The sequence below is a fragment of the Orycteropus afer genome, unplaced genomic scaffold, assembly GCF_000298275.1.
Source record: "Orycteropus afer afer isolate SDZICR_OR568_19922 unplaced genomic scaffold, OryAfe1.0 scaffold00005, whole genome shotgun sequence".
NCBI classification, from domain to species: domain Eukaryota; kingdom Metazoa; phylum Chordata; class Mammalia; order Tubulidentata; family Orycteropodidae; genus Orycteropus; species Orycteropus afer.
Window position 1 is genome coordinate 3,463,052 of NW_006921592.1, and position 6,406 is coordinate 3,469,457.

Here is a 6,406-nt window from a genome sequence, read left to right on the forward strand (position 1 = left end):
ACCTAATGTAAATGTTCAGCTCATATGCCTGTCTTTTGTTTGGCTGGAAGCCACAGGAGTGGGTTCAATTCCAGACCTGAAGGGCAGCTAGGCACCATAGTCTTAGGGGTTCCACCAGGCTCTATCAGACCAGAAAACCTGGTCCAAAAGAGGGTAAATTTTATTAGTGGTCAGTGTCTATAACTTTTATTTCGAAGTATCATATTTTTACACAAATTATGCACTCACTGTACTTGAACTGTTTTACTTAACTCCACCATATTCACGTTATGTGTGGGTATGTTATTTGTGCAAAAATACAGTATTCTTCCAGAGTTTTTGGCATCTTTCTAGAAACACTTTAAATCCTAGGATGAGGTAAATACTCCTGACCAAGAGACAGACCCAGATGCTGTATGACATACTTCAAATAGCAGTGACTATTAATATTTAATAAAAATGTAAAAAATAATACAGAGTACCAAAAACCAAACTCACTGCCATCGAGTTGATTCCGACTCATAGCAACCCCCATTGGGTTTCCAAGGCTGTATATCTCTACAGAAGTAGATAGCCCCATCTTCCTTCTGTGGAGCGGCTGGTGGGTTTGAACTGCTGACCTTCTGGTTAGCAGCCAAATATCTTACCCACTACACCACCAGAGCGCCTTACAGAGTACAATACAGGTGATATTTACCATTAGTCCACAAATAATAATATACAAGGCATGAAGCATCTTTAGTGTAGTTTGAAATCTCTGTGTAACTCAGCAAAAATTCTCAGAATTCCATGGAGATAGTAAGGATTCAGTAAGATATAGCAAATGTATAACAATAGCCAATATTTATTAATCTGTTTAATTAATTTATTACTTTGCTATTCTTCAGGCATAATGCTAAGTTCTCTATGTGTGTTACCTTGTTTAATTCTCAAAACAACCCAAATAAGTTGGTAATGTGATTATTCCAATTTTACAGATGAGGAAGCAAGTCTGAGATGAAGACCTTGCATAAAATGGGTAGTGAGTGGATCCAGGATTTGATACTAGGCTCAGTATCACTGGGCTACATTGTCTCAAGAGTGCAAACACTATTTGTCTCAGAAAGCTATCATTTTACCTATAGTGCAAAAGGCAGTTACAGAAAAGGAGACAATGTGGAGAAAGAAGACCAGGTAGAAGGTAATGTATCAATGCTGTCCGTGTAATAATCTGGCAAGATTTATTTCTTACTTCTAATTACCTTGTATGCCAAAGACTAGTGACCCTAAATAAGAACTCCAAAAATAAAAAAACAAAATTGTTGCCAACAAGTCAATTCCAATTCACAGCAATGCACATTGGGTTTTCAAAGCTGTAAATCTTTATGCAAGCAGACTGCCTCATCTTTCTTTCTTCCACAGAGCAACACGTGGGTTTGAACCACTGACCTTCTGGTTAACAGCCAAATAAATGCCTTAGCCACTATACCACCAGAATTCCTTTAAACAAGAACAGCAGCCTATTAAAAGTTTGATTGGTAAGTAAACTGTACATAGCTAGACTAAGTTCATGTAACTTACCCCTTGACCATTAAGACTTTTATATACTATAATGAATTGCGTTTGAAATAAACCCAGGTGGCTGAACACGTATAGTGCTTCAGAGATGCTTCTGGGGATGAACCCCAAAGGAGAGAAGCAGAAGGGAAAAGCTGCAGTGCCAGGATCAGGCTCATGAAAAGGAAACTTGATCTTCTCGGTGGCAGCAGAAAGTATTCCCACCTCCACTGTCTCAAAACCAGGTATCTGGGGCCCATTTAATGAGAAAAACTTAAAAATTGTAACTTTCCTAATAATAGGCCTAGTATAGCGCAGCAATATAGACTCGTGTAAGATTTTTTAAAAACTGCACAGGCTCTATGAAGTGTAATCTTTTCACATAAAATCTTTGTAATTTTAGTACCCACTTTAGCATATGGATAATCAAGCAGCAAATTATATGTAGGGACCAATTTTTGGTGATTTTGATTATTTACATTACCATATTAGATTTAAAATACAGAATATATAAACAATACCTATTAATACAAATTTTATTAGAACAATCCAATGAGGATCATTATAGTCTTCCCTTTTCTGTAAGTTTTAAAAAACTTTCACATAAAAAGTGTATAAACAAAACAAATAATTCTAAGTTTTAGTACAGTCAGAACTAAATAAGTTACTGTGGATAAACCTTACTCTTAATAAAAATATTAAAAATCACTGAAGTGTATTGTTAAAATTAGATGATTTTTAGTCCAATTTGTTTTATAAAACTAATCTGTGTAAAAATAAAATTTAATGAGCATAGTGCTTAGGAACAAGTAAGGGAGACGACTTGTCTGTCAGTTGTCGTCCTGTGGTGGGTTTTGTGTTGCTGTGAGGCTGGAGGTTATGCCACTGGTGTTGCAAAATGCCAGCAGGCTTACCCATGGTGAACAGGTTTCAGCAGAGCTTCCAGACTAAGGCAGACTTGGAAGAGGCCATCCACTTCTCAAAAAATTGGGCAGTGAAAACCTTATGAATAGCAGAAAAGCACTGTCTACTATATTACTGGAAAACACTGTCCAACACAGTGTCAGATGATGAGCTCATCAGGTCAGAAGGCACTCAAAATATGACTGCAGAAGAGCTGACTCCTCAAAGTAGAGACGACCTTAATAATATTGATGTTTGAGTAAAGGTTTCGGGACCTCCATTAGCTGATGTGGCATAACTCAAAATTAGTACAAACAGCTGCAAACATCCACTATTAAGTAGAACATGGAATGTATGAAATATGAATCTAAGAAAATTGGAAGTTGTCAAAAATGAAGTGGAATGCATAAAGATCAATATCCTAGGCATTAGTGAGCTGAAATGGACTGGTTTTGGCCATTCTAAATTAGACAACCATTTGATCTTCTATGCTTGGAATGACAAGTTAAAGAGGAATGGAGTGGCATTCATCATCACAAAGACTGTTTCAAGATCTGTCCTGAAGTACAATACTGTCAGTGATAGGATAATATCAACATGCCTACAAAGATGATTAGTTAACAGTATTATTACTCAAATCTATGCACCAACCACCAAAGCCAAAGATGAGAAAATTGAAGATTTCTACTAACTTCTGCAGTCTAAAATTGATCAAACATAAAATCAAGATGTGTTGATTATCACTGGTGACTGAAATGCAGAAGTTGGAAACAAAGAAGAATCCCTGGTAGATGGAAAATAAGGCCTACAGGACAGAAATAAAGCTGGAGATAGCAAGACAGAATTTTGTAAGACCAACAACTTATTCATAGCAAATACCTTTTATCCACAACATAAACAACAGCCATATATGTGGACTTTGCTGGATGGAATACACAGGATTCAGAATGACTATATCTGTGGCAAGAGCTGATAAAGAGGTTCAATAACTTCAGCCAAAACAAAGCCAGGAGCTGAATGTGGAACAGATCATCAACTGCCCATCTGCAAGTTCAAGTTGAAGGTGAAGACAATTAAAACAAGTCCACAAGAGCCAAAATATGACCTTGATAATATCTTTCCATAATTTAGAGACTATCTAAAGAATAGATTTGATGTATTGAACACCAATGACAGAAAACCAAAGGAATTGCAGGGTGATATCAACATCATCCATTATGAAAGCAAGAGGTGATTAAAAAGACAAGAAAGGAAGAAAACACCAAAATGGATGTCAGAAGAGACTCTGAAATTTGCCCTTGAGTGGAGAATAGCTAAAGCAAATGGAAGAAATGACAAGATAAAAGAGCTGTACAGAAGAAGAGCAGCTCGAGAAGACAAAGCAAATTATTATATGAAATGTGCAAAGACCTGGAGTTAGAAAAGCAAAAGAGAAGAATACGCTCAGTATTTCTCAAGCTGAAAGAACTGAAGAAAATATTTAAGCCTCAAGTTGCAATATTGAAAGATTCTGTGGGCAAAATATTAAATGATGCAGGAAACATCAAAAGAAGATGGAAAGAATACACAGAGTCATTGTACTAAAAAGAACTGGTCAATGTTCATCCATTTCAGGAGGTGGCATATGATGAAGAACCAATGGTATTGAAGGAAGAAGTTGAAACTGCACTGAAGGAACTGGCAAAGAACAAGGCTCCAGGAATTGATGGTATACCTACTGACATGTTTCAACAAATGGATGCTGTGCTGGAGGTGCTTACTCGGCTATGCCAAGAGATGTGGAAGACAGCTACCTGGCCAAATGACTGGAAGAGATCCATATTTGTATCCATTCCAAAGAAAGGTGATCCCACAGAATGTGGAAATTATCAAAAAATATCATTAATATCACACACAAGTAAAATCTTACTGAAAATCATTCAAAAACAGTTGCAGCAGTATATTGACAGAGAGCTTCCAGAAATGCAAGCTGAATTCAGAAGAGGACGTGGAACAAGAGATTATCATTGTTGATATCAGATGGATCTTAGATGAAAGCTAAGAATACCAGAAAGATGTTTACTTATGTTTTATTGACTATTCAAAAGCATTTGATTGTGTGGATCATAACAAGTTATGGATAACATTGAGAAGAATGGGAATTCCAGAACACTTGATTGTACTCATGAGGAACCTGTACACAGATCAGGAGGCTGTTGTTCAAACAGAACAAGGGGGACTGCATGGTTTAAAATCAGGAAGAGTGTTAGGGTTCCTTTCATCATACTTATTCAATTTGTATGCTGACCAAATAATCCGAGAAGCTGGATTATATGAAGCAGAATGTGGCATCAGGATTGGAGGAAGACTCATTAACAACCTGCGATATGCAGATGACACAACTTTGCTTTGAGGATGACTTGAAGCACTTATTGATGAAGATTAAAGATTATAGTCTGCAGTATGGATTACACCTCAATTTAAAGAAAACAAAAATCCTCACAAATGGTCTAATAAATAGCATGATGGATGGAGAAAAGATTGAAGTTGTAAAGGTCTTCATATCACTTGGTTCTACAATCAACACCAATGGAAGCAGCAGTCAAGACATCAGATGACATATTGCATTGGGCAGATCTGCTGCAAAAGACCTCTTTCAAGTGATGAACAGCAAAGAGGTCTCCTTTCTGAAGACTAAGATGTGCCTAACCCAAGCTATGGTATTTTCAATCACCTCTTATGCATGTGAAAGCTAGATAATGAATATGGAAGACCTAAGAAGAGCTGATGCTTTTGAGTTGTTATTATTGAAACTCTCCATTGGAGAAGAATTGCTAAGAGTATCATGAACTAATAAAAGGACTAACTGATCTGTCCTGGAAGAAATGTAGTGGAAATGCTCCTTGGAAGCGAGAATGGCCAGACTTCATCTCACCTATTTTGGTCCTGTTGTTAGGAGAAACCATTCCTTGGAGAAGGATGTCATGCTTGGTAAAGTGGAGGGTCAACAAAGAAGGGGAAAGCCCTCAATGAGATGGATTGACACAGTGGCTGCAACGATGGGCTCAGGTATAGCAAGCATCATGAGCTGACACAGAATTGGGCAGTGTTTTGTTCTGCTGTGGATAGGGTCATTATGAGTTGGAGATGATTCGATGGCACCTAACAACAAGTGATTTCTTGGCAAAAAGGGAAAAAAAAAGATTTACAGAACACATATACACACAATTTTAATGCTGGCTAATATCAGTTCTGATATAAAGCATTTCTTTATCTTTTTCCCACCACACACTCGGTGAATACATTGCAGCACACACATCGTGGAAAAGGACACTGTTCAGGGTTGGTCCTCTGAGGGATAGAGTTGTCTGGTGACACATGTTATAGCAGTGGTGAAACAACAAACAAGGAGTCATCCAGTGCAGATTTTTACACTGAGATGAGTGCCCCTACTCCACACCTTAAATTCTCCAGAAGGAGCACAAACTAGGGTCAGGCTGTTGCTATTACTCCTTTCCCCCAAGTACTTATTCTGAGACAAGGCAGTGACTAATTCTAAGGGAAAAATAACAGACATCTGGATGTACACAAAAATCACGAGACACAATAAATTGAATATATTTAGTATGAGATGCAGAAATTTCAGACTAGATAAAACAAGAATTTAAAATAAATTATAATAAATTCTTGGGAAAAGAAAACGAGGGCAGAACCCTTATATATGAAGCACCATAAGGAAAAGTATCAACTGGAAACTTCTACCATAAAAAAATTAATAGCTGAAATAATGAATGCAACTGATGGGTTGGGTTTGCTATTAGCTGTTATTGGGTCATGGTGACTCCACGTGTTACAAAGTGGAATGTCTCATAGGGTTTTCTTATGTAATTTTTTTTTTAAATTTATTTCTTTTATTTGGGTGAAGATTTACAGAGCAAATTCACTTTCCATACAGCAGTTCACATATACTTTGTCTCATGTCATTGACCACAGTTAACCACAATGCAAC